This window comes from Opisthocomus hoazin, chromosome 11 (genome assembly GCF_030867145.1).
Source record: "Opisthocomus hoazin isolate bOpiHoa1 chromosome 11, bOpiHoa1.hap1, whole genome shotgun sequence".
NCBI classification, from domain to species: Eukaryota; Metazoa; Chordata; class Aves; order Opisthocomiformes; family Opisthocomidae; genus Opisthocomus; species Opisthocomus hoazin.
This window is the reverse complement of record NC_134424.1, coordinates 18,394,613-18,413,173: the sequence shown is the minus strand read 5'-3', so window position 1 is coordinate 18,413,173 and position 18,561 is coordinate 18,394,613. Positions and strand designations below refer to the sequence as shown.

At 42.5% G+C, this 18,561-nt stretch overlaps 1 protein-coding gene across 5 annotated transcripts in view; it reads right to left on the bottom strand.

Annotated features, from left to right (window-relative positions):
- Positions 1–9,537, bottom strand: part of PRKCD (protein kinase C delta) — a 65,979-nt gene extending 56,442 nt beyond the window's left edge. For 2 of the 5 annotated variants that reach the window (XM_075433174.1, XM_075433179.1), the window contains exon 1: positions 9,218–9,368. The gene's annotated coding sequence lies outside the window, so the exon portion shown is untranslated. Of the gene's footprint in view, positions 1–1,245; positions 1,362–9,217; positions 9,369–9,411; positions 9,481–9,516 lie in introns of those variants that run through there. The other 3 variants (XM_075433176.1, XM_075433178.1, XM_075433177.1) reach the window with 3 other exon arrangements.
- Between the last annotated feature and the right edge of the window lie 9,024 nt (positions 9,538–18,561).

Sequence of the window (18,561 nt, the reverse complement as noted above, 5' to 3'; positions counted from 1 at the left end):
GGAGAAAGGAATGCTGCACTACATGTTACATTCAAAATCAAAATACAGATCTGAGAAGCTGAACACATTGCTGCAAGAAGTTAGCAGCTCCCTGCTTGAAAGTTTTGAAATGAGGCTTACACAATGCAAAGCTCTAGTGACGGAAAGATTGAACTCACAGTTATTAACTAGTAAGAGAATAGGGGAACAACACACAAAAAGTGGAGATAGAAACTAAAAGCGGATTTTGGTCACAAGAGGTCCTTTGATTTGTCCTTTCCTCCAGCTAGGAGATGCAACAAAAAAGAAAAGAACTCAACATAAGGAGAGACAATAAAGGGCTGTCCTGTTTTGGCTTCTCTTCCCATTCCTTAAATACATATCTATATAAATGTCCAAGCAAATAAACATTTGTCTTTGCTTCAACTGCCACCCACTGGAAAAAGAAAGCAACATTAATTCCAAATTGCAATACCCTAAATAGGTTAGAAAACCGATCTGGCAGATACTAGTACAGACTACATTAAAGCTCTGGGATTGCCTTGAAAGATCCTAGCCGCACTGCTAGAAATAAGCAAGCTTGCAAATTAAACTGAAACAAAAACCAGAATACAGCAACAAGCCAGAGCTCCACTTCCTCTCCCTGCCCCAGCCCTGGCCGGCGGGCGTTCGGCTTGCATTGCAAATTTTTGGAGCGGAGCTGGAGTCCACGAGGCTGAAGTGGGGGTAACGGGGCTGGCAGCACCCCTCTGACAAACGTGCTGCAACAAAGACAAGCAGCGTCGCACAGCCCAGCAGTTCTCATCGCCCTGCGCCGCTCCTGCTGCACTCCAGGTCTATCTCTAGACCCGTACTGCCGCTGGCTCGCCCACTTGCTCTTGCCTGACAACAGTAACCCATCCACTTCCTTGCCTAAACGGCAGCTTCGGCATTCCAGCTTTCCCTCATTGGCAGCCCCCATGCTCCCTTCAGTAGGCACAGTGGATGTCTGTGGTGCACGAAGCTGGTGGTGCATGTCCAATAACTTCATATTTTAGGTAACAGAGCAATGCAGAAAGGCTGGCTGAAAAAACAGTCTAGGCTGCAACAGAGCATTATCACCCACTTCAGATGAAACTTGTTCTAACCTTAGATAAAATACACATATACTTACACCCAAAATGCTTACCTAGGAGAGCAATGCAAGGTATTTGCATGCAAAAGCATGCACATCAGATGCAATGACAGCAGTATAACAGCATGTTGCGCAAATGCAACAAAACTTACCCTTAAATGGAACAGACCTTCCTGCAGACACGCAGTCCTGGCAAACCCGCACTGAGGCTGCGATGGCTCAGCCAGGGAAGTCAGCAATCACAGCCGAGACCACTGGGCAAGCAAACCTGAATGATAAAGACACGCACTGACTTCCTAGACTAAAAACCCAACCTCTGTTAAAATGTGACCAAACAAATGGGGAGACTTTGATTCCAGAGAACCTTCAATATTTAAGATATTCTCAAGTGTATACACGATGAAGCAAGTTTTGCCAACAGAATAGCTACTCTGCAATTACAGATGAGCTGAGAGACATAAATTGATTGCAGATTCCCTCACTGTAAGGGTCTAAAGAAACTGGAAGAAGAGGAAAAAAAGCCTAAGAACCTAGTACAAGCCCTGTGAGGATTAACAAGCAAAACTATAAATCCTTTGGTCCAAATAACACGTTTCTGCAAAAAGGCCTATAGAAAAAAAATCTACCAGGAAAAAATATCTGGCAACATCCCATCATGAAATTTCTCTTCTGCTGTTGTAAAGGTGGGAAGTCCCATGGTGGAACAAATTCACTGGACTTTCACAACAAGAGATGCTTCATTTATAGGGCAGAGTCAGCGCTAAGGTACCTGCTGAAGTTGTAAAACTGCTTCGAGCTCTAGCTTCCTGCTCTCTAGTTCCCCGACAGGATTTTTTCTAGGCAGGACAAGCACTGCCTACTGAGCCCCTCATGCTAGGTTTGAAGGAACAAGGTAACTGCGGATGCTGGAGTCTCCTGTTTAGCTGGGAGAATGGGAGAAGACACGTTCAAGTGCCGAGTGCTCACTGCATTCAGATCAAAGCAAAACAGGACGCATTTTAGCTCTTAAATTACCTGGAAGTGTTTAGGTCCATATTAAGAAGGTCTTGTCCCTGGGATGCCGCTTCTTAGATAAACTTGTCAAACAGAAATTGTAGTGTCAGCTCCTGTCAGTTATCGAGGAATACAAGCAAATGTAATACGAGAGAGCTCGCATGATTTCCTGACAGACAAATCTGCTCTGGATATTTGGCAATCACCATCCCCAAGTCATTAGTAAGAATATTTGAGTTCAGTGAAAGTCACAGTCATCAGCGAACAGACACATAAGAAAACAGCTAAACTCTTGTTGAGCAACTCACAGCTCAGCACTAACACAGCACTAATGGACCAGCACACAGGGTGTGAAGAAATGTAATCATCATCTCTCAATGAGTGCAAGAACCAGTATACTAAAAAAACAAGTTTCTTTTAAAAAAAAAAAAATTATCTATCCATACTGAAAGCACCTATAATCAAATCTACTCCTTCACATGCAGAAATAATTGTATGACTGAGGGTTTCAGATTCTATTTTTTTATGTAATCTATAAAAGGAACAGAGTTCGTTATCAAAATGAAACATGCTGGCAGCACCTACTTGATGCAAGACAGCCATCTGTGCTCTTACAGGAATTAAATACATTTTTTTAAAAATAAGCAAAAATAAATCTTACTTTCACAAGAGTCTTCCAGTAAAATATTCTGACACACAACTGTCTTCTTTAGCAAATTAAGTATTTTCTCCAGTTCAACAGGCACTAACAAAATCAGTAAGGTACACAATACTCATTCTGGTCACACAGTCATGCCAGCAAAATGCAGTCACACAGAGGCACTACAAAACATATCATAAAAATCTTCAGATAAAACGTACAGGGCAGTCAGTGTCATATTTCAAACATGGCAGCCTTTCAAAGTTCTTGCACTATGTCTATTCATCTTAATTTTCCTTGACGACACAAGTTAAGCACATATAATGGGCCCTATTTGCTAGTGGTAGGACTGTATCTTCTAAATTCCTATCAAATTTTCACAGAGAGCTTTTTGAAAAGGAGGCACTGTTTCTTTTAAGAAAGAAATACAAGATTCCTCTTTTGTTCAAACAAGAATCAAATACAGTCTCCTCCTAGAAAAGCATAGTTCAGCCATTGAACAATGTGTTAGCAAGAGCTTAGCTACACTGCCTGTGTACTCATTGGGGAATTTCCCAGAAAAAGGCAGGCTGCAAAAGCCAAGCTTAACCTCCAGTTTGGCTGCTAGACATTTTTTTATCATCTTTTCAAGTATCTACCTACCTGTTCAAGCATCCAAATACTAAAAAAGTATTTGGCTATAAGTTAAAAAGAAAAAAAAAGCTCTTCTATCACAAAGACAAACTATCACAACCAAAAATCTTTCTTCCCTTAATAGGCTATGCCTAATATTGAATATTGATACATTTGATGCACTGAAGTAAATTAGATATCATTGGTATGATGAGGAACAGAGTAGTACTGACTAAAAACTCAGAATTCATGAGTTCCTTAGGTTGAAAAGCCATGGCAAAGCTTAAACTGCACTTCTTCAAGAAACCAGAGAATATAATGAAGAATCAAATACACAAACAAGGACTTTACTAGATGTCTAATAAATAGATGTTGATGGAAAAAAAAAAAAAGATTTTCAAACACTCAGAAAGTAACTTGACACTCGAGTGCTAAAAATGCAATTTTCTCTCTTTATCATCTCATTGTCACAAAGTTGTCACACAACAAACCAACCAACACAGGTCTAGTCTTTCAGCTCCAAATCAGTAGCATGCCTGGCTTCACAGCTCCGGGGTGGGGAACAAAGCTGGGGCTGAAGTTTAGGTTTACTGTATGTGTTTCAAGATACACTGTATTTATAGGGGGTAGCCAGGACTAAATCAAGTCTATTAACACTTAAATCATTTATAACACTGCAAAAGACTAAACATAATGCAAATCAAAACCACTCCTGCACAAAGGTACATCCCATTTTAGAGGTTCTCAGCCACCCAGCAGATGAGAAACAGGATACTAATCCAGACAACTCAGACAGCTCCTCCAAGTCCAGTGAGGTGGAAAGGACTGCAGCCCACATTAACCTCTTCAGAAAAGCGGGCACCCTTACTAAGCTGTTTGGGAAAAGCTTGTTTTAGTAGGGTCTCTTTGCCACAGACACATAAAATGCCTAGTGCAATGATACCTTGACCCATTACCAGTCTCCTAGGAGCTATCCTAACTCCACTCTCACTATCAACGGGCAAAAGTGAAATTGCTTGGTTACATTTCAACCAAACAAGACCATAGTTTGCTCACAGCTCTAAGGAAAAGTATTAGGAATAGCAGGACAGGAATATATGTTGCGTATCTATTTTGTTCTCAAAGGTGGGTAGCATCTTGGAATTCAAAATAATCTTGTTCTGGGGCATAGAGAGGTGTTGCTTTTTTTAAAATTAAATTTGATGGTTGGCTGATCAAATGGGAGGAGATGGGAAGCACACACTCTCCTCCCTTAGCAGTCAGGCAAGTATCATACAAAGCTTAAGAGCTTTATGTGCATCAATTTCATGAAGCTATTCGTGATGGTCGCTTCCAGATTTTAAGGATGGTGATTATTATCATATGAATACCAACTCTACTTAAATATCCTTAAATAAACCTTTCCAGATAGAGCATTACACTCCATGACAAGGAAATTATCAGGAAACATATTAATTTCAGTAAGAGGATGTAATAAAAAATATTCTGTGGTTTTACGCACTTTCTTAAGTTGAAAAATATTTTTAAAGAATTGATTTTACAGCCTGCCTCTTAGATTTGCAGCTATTGATATACATCTGTGCTGCATCACTTCCACCTTTTAGCCAGAAGCTGTCAAATATATCGTAAATCAGAAAAGAGCAACAGCTAATTTAATAGGTCCAAAAGATAACCTCCTTCATGGGTGTCAGGGCACCCTTCTGTCACTGAAAGAGACATAATGTTCCACTTGCATAAATTTTAATTAAAAAAAAAAGCCAACAGAAAATAAGCTGAAACACACAGATACACACATCAGATCTCCTTTCTCTGTATCAGCGTCACCTGTAATAACAGAGTCTGGTCTAGACCAGAGCTGAAATGAATCTTGGACCATTCTTGCCAAGGACAGATTTGTGAGGTTCCCAGCACTCCTGTGCCAGATCCCTCATTTCGCTGCCTTTCCTGGTGTCTCTGGTGACAGGAGCAACACACAGACGGGTGCAGTTTGCAGTCATAAAGTCCATATGTATAACCTGGGTGGCCCTATAGAGCTAGGGGCAGCACACAACTTCCTACAAAGCAGACTTTTGCAACATTACTAAAATATCATAAAAAGCTAAAGGGGTAGCTCCGGCTTAGAGAGGTAATACTTCTTCAGGAAAAAACTCTCTTACAGGTAGCAATAACTGTCTTTTATATGAGAACACAACACAAGCCATTTCAGCATTATTTTACCAAGGCTACAGAGAGCTCACAGGCTCATCTCTGTTAACTGCATCTTTGCAAAGCACAACCAAGCAGACGTGGAAAGATTACTTTTAATGTGCTACCCAGATAGCTCTGAATGGGCACGGGTAGTTTTCCCCCTTTCTTTGTTCCTTCTCCTTGTCCTTTGGCTTCACATAGAGCTCTAAGGAACCAAATTCTGCGCTCAGATTATGTGGGTAAAGGAAGATTCAGAGAATTTGTTTTGTCATGTAGCAAGGAAAACAGTTAAAACAACTGCTGGAACACAAACTATTTTGGTGCTTTTTAGGTGACTTTTGGACAGAAGCTGATAACCAGGACGGAGAAGCTGCATTTAATGCAAGGATAATTCTAGAGTAAAAATCACTTTACCTTTCTCAGCAGTGGATGATTAACAGAGGAATTCAGTTCCTAATGAAGCCAGCCAGCCCCCAGACTCCACGGGTAAACCCCTTCTTGTCATCTTTCACATTCAGCTCTGACTCATCTGCAACAAATATTTCAATCCCTAGCCTATTCCTTTTCTCATCCGTTCTTTTCACAGTAGGTTAAGTATGTACTTCATAAATGTAATGAAGGGGATGGTGGACTACAGCTACATAACACATTTAGGCTGCAGCACGAAAAGACACACCTGAGTTAGCTTTAGGGAACTTACATACCTGGGTCAATGAACCCAGTACAGGCACATACCTCAGTGCTGGCTAACACCTGCCAAGTATTTACACTGTACAGTCCACACTGGGGCTTGTGCCGCTGCAGCGTCGCTGTAGATTAGCTGGACTGAAGTGAACTTTGATACATCCACACGTGCTACTGTCCCACCTCCAGTCACAGTGCAGCTGCAGAGCGAGAGGTGGTGAAGGGGCTCCTCTTTTTGGGAGCAGCAGCCAGAGCTGAGCTCCAGCTACGGATGGCAATGCATCCCCAGGGCAGAGGATCTGTGCCTCTGCACGGAGGCAGGGTGATAGCGAAGTCCTTCAGACGGAAACAAGGATGGATGGCTAACTTAAACTATTAGGCCCTGAAGTACTCAATTTGACATGAACTTTAATTGTAATGACTGTGGCTTTTAGACATCAAAATAGTCTCAGCGGCCCGAGAGCTTCTACGCTTTTCCCAGGAAAACAGTTACTTTAATAAAACATGTCTTCTTTCCAGGTTTTATTGTTATTTCCTTGATCTATAGAGCACCAACTAGCCAAGTTTTCTCCGAAAGATTCTTCTAAAGATTTCTCTTTAACAAAAGAAGCTACAAAATTTTTCAAGTTCTCTGGTTTAGAAATAGTTTCTAGCTTAAAAGTAATTCCTTCTTTACAGAGTACCTTTTCAACTATTCTGTGTGCTCAAAAAGCCAAATTTATTATATACTGCTATTTTGCTATTCCATTAAATAAGAAAATTATGACCCTACTGTATAATTATACCTAATGAAAATATGGGTTATAAGTAATGAAATACAAAATGGAAAAAAATTTGAGAATGAGCTCTTCCTCAGTCAGAACCGTATGAGCACGTTCCTGATCAATTATCTCACACACATTCCCTGAACAGAATTACCTTACATGCTCATTAACCACACACACGTCATAGCTGTGTAACACAGTATAGTTTTCTATACTTTTGTATCAGCCACTGAGTGGCAGCAATTCCTTCATACCAAAATCTGAATTACAAGATACAGGATGAAAATTTCAAAGTACTGCTAATGCTTAATTCTTTTATGCTACCTCTAAACTTTATCATGTTTAGCATTACATACAACCATACAAATAATGTCTAGCGAAATACCTCGTTATGTGTTTCAATTTTTAAATGGTCAAAGATCGAAGTTATCTGCTTTATTCTGATAATCATACTTCCCTAGACTTTTGCTATAATCAATTTTACAAAGAGATAACTTTGAATAAAACTATGTGGATCAAGGAAGTTGGAAATGCCAGTACTTGATCTTTTCTTAAACTAAAGTACAGATCTGTATTTTATTGTGAAACCCAAGATGAGGGTGAGAAATGTCAAAAAAAAAAATATCTAAGTTTTGCAGCCTTATGTTTGCTTCTTTCCTCAGTATTTGCAGGTTTGCATAGTAGTGTCTTGGAGTGACTGAAATCTATCAGTCCAAAGACAAATATCTATTTTTTTAAGACAGTCATTTTCAGGAACTAAAATAAACAGGAAATGCTGCATATACACTTGTCAAAAAAGATGTTTATGAATTATTGCTTAACCACTTAAGAAGCACTTCACAGTCTCTTGTTCAGAAAGCTCTATTGGTTATATTTGGTGAGAGCTTCCTATTTGATCAGTACAATGCCGCGCAGCATCATTTGATGGATGGAAAGCTGAAGAGGTTATTTGCTGGCTTATTATGTCGTATGAGGCCAAGGCCCAAATAAGATTTAAAAGAAACTTAACACACAGGCGCATCCAGGATTTTGACACAGACTATTTGCAGAAATGTTAAATGTTGGAATTCAGACTTTAAACAAGTGTCTAAAACTAGGAAAAGATCTAGCACGAGAAGCGATTATCCCACACCTGTCTTCTCCGCAGATTCAGTTCTGTCCTTGGAAGCACCCAGCTCTCACGAGATGGGATACGGGGCAGTATCATCCTTGCAAATCACCTCCTGCAAAAGCCCCTAGGTCCAGACTAACACCCTGCTCTGCGCTCACTGAATCATCTAGACGTGAAGGGGTGCAGCAGCCAGCGCCCACGAGTCAACAGATGTAACCACCGCAGGCCGTAATTCGATTACTTTAATATTTCATACTCTAATGCAAAGTGGGAATTCTCTAGCGATGAACTGAAAATCGGTTTTTAAGAGACGCGCGCCTGGCGCGTACAGGCGAGCACCAGGCACTGCTGCTCCTTCACGCCTTGCTGCCTGTCGCCATTCCGCTGCAGACCTGACCATCTCAGGGCGTTTTAACCGCCGCGAACTCACCGCCGTGCGGGAGGCAGAAACAGAGGATCAACGCGGCTGGGCGGACAAAAACAGCAAAGAAAGAAGTTGGTATTATCAAACTCGGCACTTCTGCCAGGAGGAAACGCCGCGTTTCTGCCAAGGAGCAGGAGGACCCGGCCTCCTCCTCCCGGGGCACAGCCCGCTCCCTCCAGCCACCGCCCCCGCGGCGCCCGCCCGGCCCCCGGCTGACAGACCAGACTTTCCCCGCTCAAGGTCGCGCTCCCTCGCGGACCGAACGGGCCGGCCCCATCCCGAGCACCTCGGAGCTCGGCGACGGGGCAGGTTTCGGCGGACAAAGCCCGCGGCCGGCCCGGCCGCGGGGGCTCCCGCCGCAGCCCCCCGCCCCGGGGCGCGGAGCCCAACATGGAGGCGCGCCTGAGGAGGAAGCCCCGCAGCAGCCGGCGCCCCGGTGCCGGAGGCAGCCCCGCCGGCTCCCGCCCCGCAGCCCCTCCGGCAGGCGCTGCCCTCACGCCCGACGCGCCGGGACACGCGCCGGAGCGGCGGGCTGAGCCCGGCGGCGGCCGAGCCAGGAGCCCCTCTCCCCGCCGGGAGCCCCAAGGAAGCCAGCCAGGCGGGAGGGAGCCGGAGCCCGTGTCGCTTCCTCATTCACCCCGCGCCAGGCGGGGCAGGAACTGCCGAGCCGGAGGGAGCCCCCGCGCCAGGGGCAGGTACCGGCACTCACCCGCTTTCAGGGGCCCGTCGGGGGCCGCGGCCGCCGCCGAGTTTCGGGCGCCGTCCCAAGGGAGAGAAAGCGATCGAGTGAGTAAAGGAGGAAGGGAGAGAGAGAGTGGGTCCCCGCCGCCACGGCCCGGCCCGGCCCGGCGCTACCCGCCCCGCGCTCCGCCCACGGGGCGCAGCTGCGGGCCGCCCGCTCACCTGCTGCCGCCCCGCCCCCGCGCCGCCGGCCCCGCCCCGGAGGTGCTGAGGGGAGGTGGCAGCGCCGCGTTCCCGTCCCTCGGCCGCCCGGCGTAGTCCCTTCACCTCTCTGCTTTCGTGTCTCCCCCCCTTCTGTCGTCGGAGGCGGCCGCCGCGTGTGGAAACGCCTCAGCCCTCGCAGCCCCGGGCCGGCCGGGCGCCGTGCCGTACCTTGGCGGGCTGCTCGGCCGAAGGGCCCCCGCCGCTCCCTGGCGCGGCGCCGAGGTGGGGAGGCTGCGGCCGGAGCGGTGTTGGTGCTGCGGGCGCTGGGTCGTGCTTGAGGCGAGGAAATTATTTTTTTAGTGTTTTTTTTTTTTTAGGGTTTTTTTTTTTTTCTTTTTGGTCCGCTGGTCGCCGAGACGCAAAGAGTGTCTGGGTTTGAGGAGCCAGGGCTTGGCTGGGGAGCACTCCGAGCGTGCCCCTGCCCGGTGGGGAGCAGTGCTTGGGTTTCCTCACGCCTTTGCCACGCTTTTTCTTCCAGGCTTTTATTTAAAATGTTCTTCGGTGGCTTAAAAGCCATGAATGTTGTTTTAGTAATGGGGCCAAAGCAGGGTAGGCTGTAGCTCTGAGAGGCTGGCCGTCACCTCAGTGGTTTTACCATAGAGCTGGCTTTTGCTGATGTGCCTGGAGTCAGAGGCCTTCGTGGGGCACTGGGGGTCCTGGCCAGGGCTTTTCCCCTGTTTGCACTCTGCTCTGACCCACGGGGCTTGGTTTCTCCTGAAGCCTTTGGTGCTGCGATCGTCAGTGTTAAAATGAGATGTTTTAGGGATGGATTGCAGCATGGGGTTGAGTGAAGCGCAAGATGCGGAGAAAACACTGCTGTACTCCTGTAGGAATCTAAAGCAGACCTTTGTCATCTGTTTTTGACTCGTATAGGTCAGGTGTAATTACTCTCCTGTCTTCATCTTAGCTGATCTTGTTCTGCCCTAGCTGAAAGCAGTGATGAAGCTCCTGGTGTTTCTTTGGGCCCCTGTGACGGTGCGGTAACCGTGGGTGTTTCTCCAGGTGGGTGCCGGGCCGTGGTGTGCAGCTGAGGGTGTCGGAGCGTTGCCAGGGGCTTTGAACCAGCTGTTAGGTGGTTGCAGAGTCGTCTCTGAAAAGCCAGATTCCACCTGTTTGGTGTCCAGCTTCTTTCCGGAGCGTTTTGCTAGAGATTCATCAGGTAATGTGGAAGTTCCTCAGTTGTTCTGTTGACATCAAATCTGAAAGGCTATAATGCGTATGTAAATCAGCCTTGTCAATAGTTTATTAACACATGGAGAGTTTAATTTGAAGTAACTTACTTTAAAACAAAATTACCATCAGCTGGGAACTCCAGTAGATACAGCAATAGTCACAGTCTGGGTGAGATCAATGGAGCAGAGGTGTCTTGGGTCATTTCCTTTTTACTCCTGCTGCAAATTAAACTGTGGTATTTTGTACAGTTACATGTTCTTTTGCACGTTTAGGAGTGGAGTTTTTTTCAAATTAGAAAATACAAACAATATTTTCTTGCTTTGGGACAGACTATCATCTGATTAACTGTAATGGTATAATAAATTCCATAAGGACCCTCATTTAAAATTGTGTAGATTGCTGTTATGCTGAAATCTGAGGAACTTTACATGCATGAACAATTCACAAATGTTCTGTTATAAAAGCAAAACTAAAACCAGTTTGAATGAGAAGGGGGAAAAAGCAGAAGCTAACTGTGGCCAAGCAGTTTTCCTCATTTTGATACTTCCAGTGAAGTTTAGTGAAACAGAAAGGATTTTAAAATGCATTTCATGTTCTTTGAGTATTTAAAGAAGTGGAAGTGGTCAGGGAGTCCATTTTGGCTTGTGATCTTACCATACGATGTTGCAGCAAGCCATTTGTTAACTGCCATTGGATTTCAGTTATTTAAAGCATCGCTTTTGTCTGAGTCTTTCTGAAACAGACTGCTCATTTGGACTGTAAAAATTTTGTCAAGCCTAAAGAGATTTGCATCTTATGTCTTTGTTCAGTCAGTCAATGGGTTCAAGTTGGGTTAGGACTGAGTAAAGATGTAAACATTTGATCCACAGGAAACAAAATGGAGGATCTTTTCAATTAACACAGAAATGTGGCTTTAGAAACTTGAGGTGTTTCCTGGTACTGAGACTTTTTCACTGACTGATTATTTTCTGTAATTTTGCTTTTAAAACTCAGTACAAAATGCATGGTAATGCTCTTGCAGCTGGAGATTGTCTTTCATTAGAATAGAGTCTAATGCAGCTTAGAAGGCTTTACATGTTTTACAGGCAGTGGAGTTGAGAAGGAGATGAAAATCAGTTCTTAATGAACAGCCTTTAGCAGTGCTGTGTGCCAGCTTCTAGATAAATGGTAAGACATGCTGGTTTTCAGTGAGATTAGAGGGTAATTATTAGAAAATAAAAGATCAATCCCAAAAACAGGGATGTGGAGAGGGACAGGGGCACAGGGATATGGGCATTACTGTCTGTGATCCATTTTTCTGAACTGTGCCTTTAGATATTTTGCTTTAAACAAACTCAAGGCTGTTTTCTTTGTATGTTTAATCCCTCCAGCAGCTGGAGAGACAGCCCAATCCCTCCCAACCCTGTGGTAAGGCACTGCTTTGGTCCAGGAAAACTTTGGGGAGGAGATAAACTACCAGGGCCTCCTGCAGCTGAATTTTCTCTTCAATCTTCCCATCCAGAAAACCTGCTTTGCCTGGGGCCACTTAATTTTTGCTATATGACATGATGATGGTAAGGGGTGATGTGACTTTGAACCCTTTCATGTGCATAGACTTAAAAAAAAAAAAAAAAAACCAACAACAGGTGAGAGAGAAAACTTTCTGCAGTTAATGTAGGTGAAAAACTTGTAGTGGAAGTTAAGAACTTCTTCCCTGAAGATTTTGGAGGTAGACTGGTACAAAAGAATTTTCCAAAAGTGCACGATAGCCATTTGTGAGCTGAACTGCTGTATCTACGGTACCTGTTACCATGAGCAAACAAACCTGATTTTAATTCTGATGGCAGATACTTGATTTATGCAAAGATGATTACTTATGCAGAAGTGTCATTTCAGAACAGAACACAATCGTGGCAGTTACTGCCAAGTTCTTTTTCACAGTCCTGCTTTGTAACAGGATTTCATTGCTCTCTTTCCCAAGCATAATCACCAAATGCCTGCTTTCATTTCCTCTTTTCTGATAGTAGTGAGGGTGTGAAAAGAAGAGTCTGGTGGTGGTGAGAGTTTCCGCCCATCTAGTGAGTAGATTCAGTTTTTGAAGTGTTTTGAACATTATGTATTGTCATTTATTCAGCTTTTTCTTAAGGCTGAGGTCAAAGGCTTGTGTTCTCTGTAATGCTTTTTCTCCAGTGTTATAAGCTGTTCTCCTTGAAGGACATGGGCTCTTTATGCATTAGCAATGACATAGATACTGAGTATGGTGATATGAAGGTCTGTCTGCCATATACATTTGGACCGATGTCCAAGTGAAACAGAAATTAGCCTTCCTCTTCTGAATTCTTGCAACTTTAGAGATTCTTTTGCCAATGATATAAATTAATTCATGCTACTTATCTTTGCAGTTTTTGTATTCACTAAAGAAGGGTTTCTTTTTATTAGTCAGCATGCCATTTATTATGACTTGCAGCTGAGTCAGTCTTTTCTGCTTTTTAAGGATTTGCTTCTGTGCATGTTGCATGTGAGCAAGCTGCTGTGCCTGTGTAGAGGTGTAATTGGGTCAGGAAGACTACCTACAGGTGAGACATTGTGGTTGGGCGCTACATCTAGGAGGAGCTATCATCTCTGCGTTTATATTGTTTTAGAACTTGCGGTTACATAGTGTTCTGTGCTTAGTAGAGTTTAAATAAAATGATGGATTTCTTTTGTTTTTCCTGAAGGATGAGATGTATAAGTTAGTCAACGGTGCTGGGGAAGATTCTTATGTCAGATGCAAGCATGCGAATTTCTACATATTTGTATAAGCAACTTATTGCGGTGTGGTTTTTGTTATCAGATGTGAATCTTAAGAATTTGAGATTAAAACTGTGATATGCTTTATGTCCCAACGACTCTGCAGTTTGACTCATTTGAAGGAACTTTTATATAAGATTCGCTTACAAACAAGGCAAGAAAATGGTTTCCTGACAGTTTGGCTGAGACACCTGCCTAAAGCATTGCCAGTTGTTGTGATGTTTGATGTTTTTAAAGCCCTACTCCCTTGAGAAAGTAATTACATTTAAATCTTGGGCACTTTGTCCTCTTTTTTAAATAAAATTTATTTTATTTGTTTGTATAGAATATTTGCAAAAGTAATCTAGGAGTCCCTAAAAGATTGAAAATCTGGGCTATGTATAAAAGGAACCTAAAAATCTCTCAAGGTCTTACAAATACCCCTCTGCTACCTTCTTTTGTTGAGAGTGGGAGACTGATTCCTGCACTTTGAACATTTCAGACTGTAGTAGTAGGCTTAGTTTAATCTATGTTTTTCAGAAGAATTGAACTGAAAAAAATATTTTATAATATTTACTGCACGCAGCCCTTACACTGGATTTCAGCAGGCTAGCTGCCAATATTGGTTTTGAGCAGTGAAAGTGTTCTGCTTCTCCTTATGATAGCTTTGCTTTGCAAGGTTAATATGATGGTAGAGCAAGGAACTGTATGTGTTGATGCAGCTTGCTCATTTGACGCAGTCCTCTTCGTAGTTGGTTTTACATTTGTGTGAGGATTGAAGGAAGAACTGTGAAGTGAAAGAACACAAGCATCATTTTCTGATTTCGTGGTTTGTTTTTAAGTTCTCTCTTGATACAACTCCATTTGATTTTTGGTGTTCATGTAAGCTTCAGGAGATGAAGATCTTGTTGTTGTACAGAACAGATACACCATAGAGAGACACAATTCACACCTCTGCACTGGCTTGGGCAAGGGAGAGGGATGGTTAGGTTTTTTTCCCAAAATAGTTTTTGATTTGAGGTTCAAGTTGTCTCATCAATCAGCGAGAACAAGCTGGAGACCATCAAGTTAATGAATTCAGGCCAACACATGACTTCAGCAGACCTCATGACCTGAGAGGAATGAGTCATCTCAAACTACCATGCAATCACCTGAGGCATACAGATCTGCTGAATATGGCTTTTGCTTTAAAGGTGATATTTCAAGGGTGTCAGGTATCAAGAGTTCCAACATTCAGAAAGTTCTGTCAAATGGTAGCGTCTGATGAAATGGTATTCTGATATTAGGGTAATGCACATGGGGTTAGAATCAAAACAAAGCCTGTCTCATTTATGGATGTTTCCAGGGATTACAGTTGCCTCATGTTCACTGTGAATCTTGAAGGACTGGAACAGGAGGCTAAGGCCTGCTGGTCAGGCTGCTGGTCTATCACTCAGTGGCAGCATGGTATGGCTGTTGGGGGAGAGCATGTGAGTGTGGCCGCTCTGCAGCGAGCTCCTGTCCTGCCTTACCCCCAATCTCCAGCGCTGCTGGCAGTGGGCAGCAGGGAGGGGAACCGCTGCTCTGTCCTGCACCCTGCTCACTCGATGAGCAGGGCATGCAAGGCGCAGTGAGGAGAGCTGTAGTCACGGACCACCCTACCCCTGGGGACAAAGTACTAGTGTTATTTTTTTTTTTTTTTTTTTAGTTTGTCATCAAAGTTACTAACTAAAGTTTTTTCTTTTTATCAATGTAAATGGTTATCCAAAAAGGCAAACTGCAATGGTATTAGTGCGGGGTTGTTTTTTTTTCTGTCTGCTTAAAATGCTGGAGCTATACTATCAGAATGTGTGAAGAATAACATGGGTCAGTCCTACACTGTGACTGGATCAGGCTTTGTTTGCAGAAAGAAAAATATGACCAGGTGTGAGGATATGGGAATACCTGAATTCTGATTTCATTGGTCAGTTGTGTAATTTTAAAGTCTAGTTTGACCACTGCAAATGAACAGGTTACTTTTGGCAGCTGCTACTACTAACTAACATTTAATTCTCAAGTATTAATTCTTTTCTGCTTGGGCTGTAGGCTTGGGTATTTTTCATTGTTAAAGTTATGATTGATAATGTTGTTTTCATGTCATCCAGGCTATCCATCTTAATCTACTTGCCTCTACTCAAGCATATATTATATAGACCATTATTGTGTTAGAAGAGTCATTTAGTAGGATTTATTTTTATCAGTACAGCAAGTGCTGCTATCAAAAGCTGAGCATGGTATCGGTGAAACAAGATAGTATGCCAAATAAATCCTGGTAAACCTTTAAAATGAAAGCAAACATCAGTAATGAAACTACAGCTTGTGTGTGTTTGCACAGGAGGAGGGTGGAAGATTGAAGTCACCTGCCCTAGGCATGTCACAGTTTTGTTGAAGCACACAGGGAAAATTTGGTGTAGTTAATGGCTGGAGTCATGGCATAGATGTTGAGTCATACAGCTTGAGAGATGTCAACATGCCTCTCTTCCCCACGTTGCATGGTGGTTAGAGAGATAGTGTTTGGTGGAAATAGTAGTTCTGCATTGAGCTTGCCAAATAATGGGTGAGCCAAACTCCTCTTACTTGTGCTTGTCTACTGCTGTTGGTAGCAGGGTGAAAGGCAGGATTTCATGTTGCTGTTTAAAATCGGGTAAAATAATAAAGACACTGAGAATATTCACTCTAGGTTTTAGTAATAGGCTAAAAAAGTATTCTTTCCCTGAGGACTTAACTGTATAAAAATAGAGGCTGCTAGCAGCAGAACTGAAGGGGAAAAGCCCATCTGCAGCAGAGCTACTTTGCAAACATGTGTCTGAAGATAGATTATGTTGTTAGAGGCACTAGGGCCAGTATTCCAGACACATTCCCTGGATAAATTCTGCTGTGTATCTGACCTTTTGCAACTGGGGCATTGGTGTAACTCAGCAGTCTCTTATGTTTCATGTCAAAAAAAAAAGTTAATTTTGGAAGTGTTACAGTTCTTCTATTCAAATGAGGCTGTAGAATCGCTGCTTTTTGTTGCAAGTATGGTGTCTTGTGTCTGCTGAATCCTAATGTGTGGTCTTGCTCTTGTGCACTTGGAGAGTGTTTATGGGGTCACACCCCTATTTCTGGTTACTGTTGATGTGACCCGATATGTGTTTAAAGGTAATGCCACTTGGAAACATTTGAAGTATATGTAATTTAAGTCAGTTTGTATGTGTTCCTTTTATTTTTGCAAACTAATTATGCATATTTTAATCCACTATTTTATGATTTACATAATATTACATATAATTAAATATTTTATTATTTGCATATCTAAATATACATATTTAAACTAAGGGACGGTAGATTTAGGCTAGATACAAGGAAGAAATTTTTTACCGTGAGTGTGGTGAAACACTGGCACAGGTTGCCCAGAGAGGTGGTAGATGCACCATCCCTGGAATTGTTCAGGATCAGGTTGGACGGGACTCTGAGCAACCCGATCCAGTTGAAGATGCCCCTGCTCACTGCAGGGGGTTGGGCTAGGTGACCTCTAAAGGTCCCTTCTAACCCAAAACATTCTATGGTATGTTATGTTCTACAACATAGCTGATTGTATGTGATCATTCATGCCTGGGTGATCTACAGCACACCTGAATGCGTGGGATGTTTTAGTAGGCTCAGTGTCCTAGACCACCACAGATCTGTTTTTTCCAGTCTGATATTAATTATGATTCACTACCTGTCATTCTCATGATTAATGTGTTTTTTCATGATAGAAGTGTAAATGGAAGAACTATTCAGATGTTCAAATATTAACTAGCCTCCTTCTCATGCTGTCGATACAGTAAACCTTACCGTATTGCTAAGGACGAATAGGTGCTATTTTTCTTTATTGGTTGCACTCCTCCAATAGTTTTAATTTGCTTGAAGGCAAGAACAGGACTTTTAGAGTGACAAATTTGCCATGTTTCCAACTATTTTTACCCTGAAAATATTTTAGTAATGTGTCTGGAGGTAATTTTTTTTAGCATTACTTTCGGCTGTAGGAAAGGATAGATTCTACTCGCAGATTTAGAACTGTAGGGAAGCTTTGATTAGCTGGTTATACAGAGGATGCCAGTGATATAAATCATTTGGAGGATGAAGAGGTGAAAGAGGTAATAGTTCCCTTATGTTTATCCAGACTTTCTGTTTTCAGGTGGGCCCAGAGTAGAAAAGAGGCAGTCATTCCTGGTCTAGTTAAATATGGGATTTTTTTCTGCTTACACTTTTAGGAGAAAGTATATGTTCAGAACAACTCCAGAGCAATTGAAGGACTTCAGAACCATTGCTTATTCTCTGTTAGTGATTTTATCTTCCTCCTCACCAGTGGATATTTTAAAGCAGTAGGGCAAATTTAGGTTAACTGAAGGCCTTATATTCTTTGTCTAAATGTAGATGAATGCGCTCTGCAGAAGAAGCAATAAGTGTCACTATTAGTAAAAAAGAACAGATTAAATTAATGGTGTGCCTGGGTCAAATCCATGCATTTACAGCTGTCCTTTAGGGAAGTGTGGATCAAAATCTAGTTGTACTGTTTCAGTCTTATATATCTGGGAAAAAATCTCCACCAAATTGCAAAGGGATAATGTAATTTAGTAATTTCCTTTTCAGATTTTGTGGGTTCACACTTCTTGAACATAGAGATATTGGATAGTCAATCTGTAATATTATTGTGCTGGGGGTTTTTTGTAAGTTATTTATAAAGCAGGATTATTTCAAAACTTGTGTTGTTTGTTCACCAGTTTACAGCTAGTGTATAGTAGGACTAGAAACAAATGTTCTAAAGTTGCTTGTAGGTAGGTAGCTGTGGTGATGTTCCCATTTCAGTTGGCCTTTTGAGGATAGTTGGATAAACAAGACATTTGGGAGTACTTCCCTGAGCTTGATCTGCCCTCAAAACTCTTGCATTTGGCTTTTTAATGAGGGAAAAAAATTACAGTCTCAGTGTAAGCAGAAAGAAAAGGAAAATGCTTTTTTAAATTGTTTTTTTTAAGTTGTTCTGGACAAAAATCTATATTCTCTTTGAGGTTTCACTACTTCTATTATGTAGGAAGTAGGAGGGTAAACATGCACACAGGTATTTTAATGTCATTTTTTTGTGATGTGAATTTATCTTGCATTTTCTGGTTATAAATTGTAGGCTTTGTTTTTATTTTTTAGAAG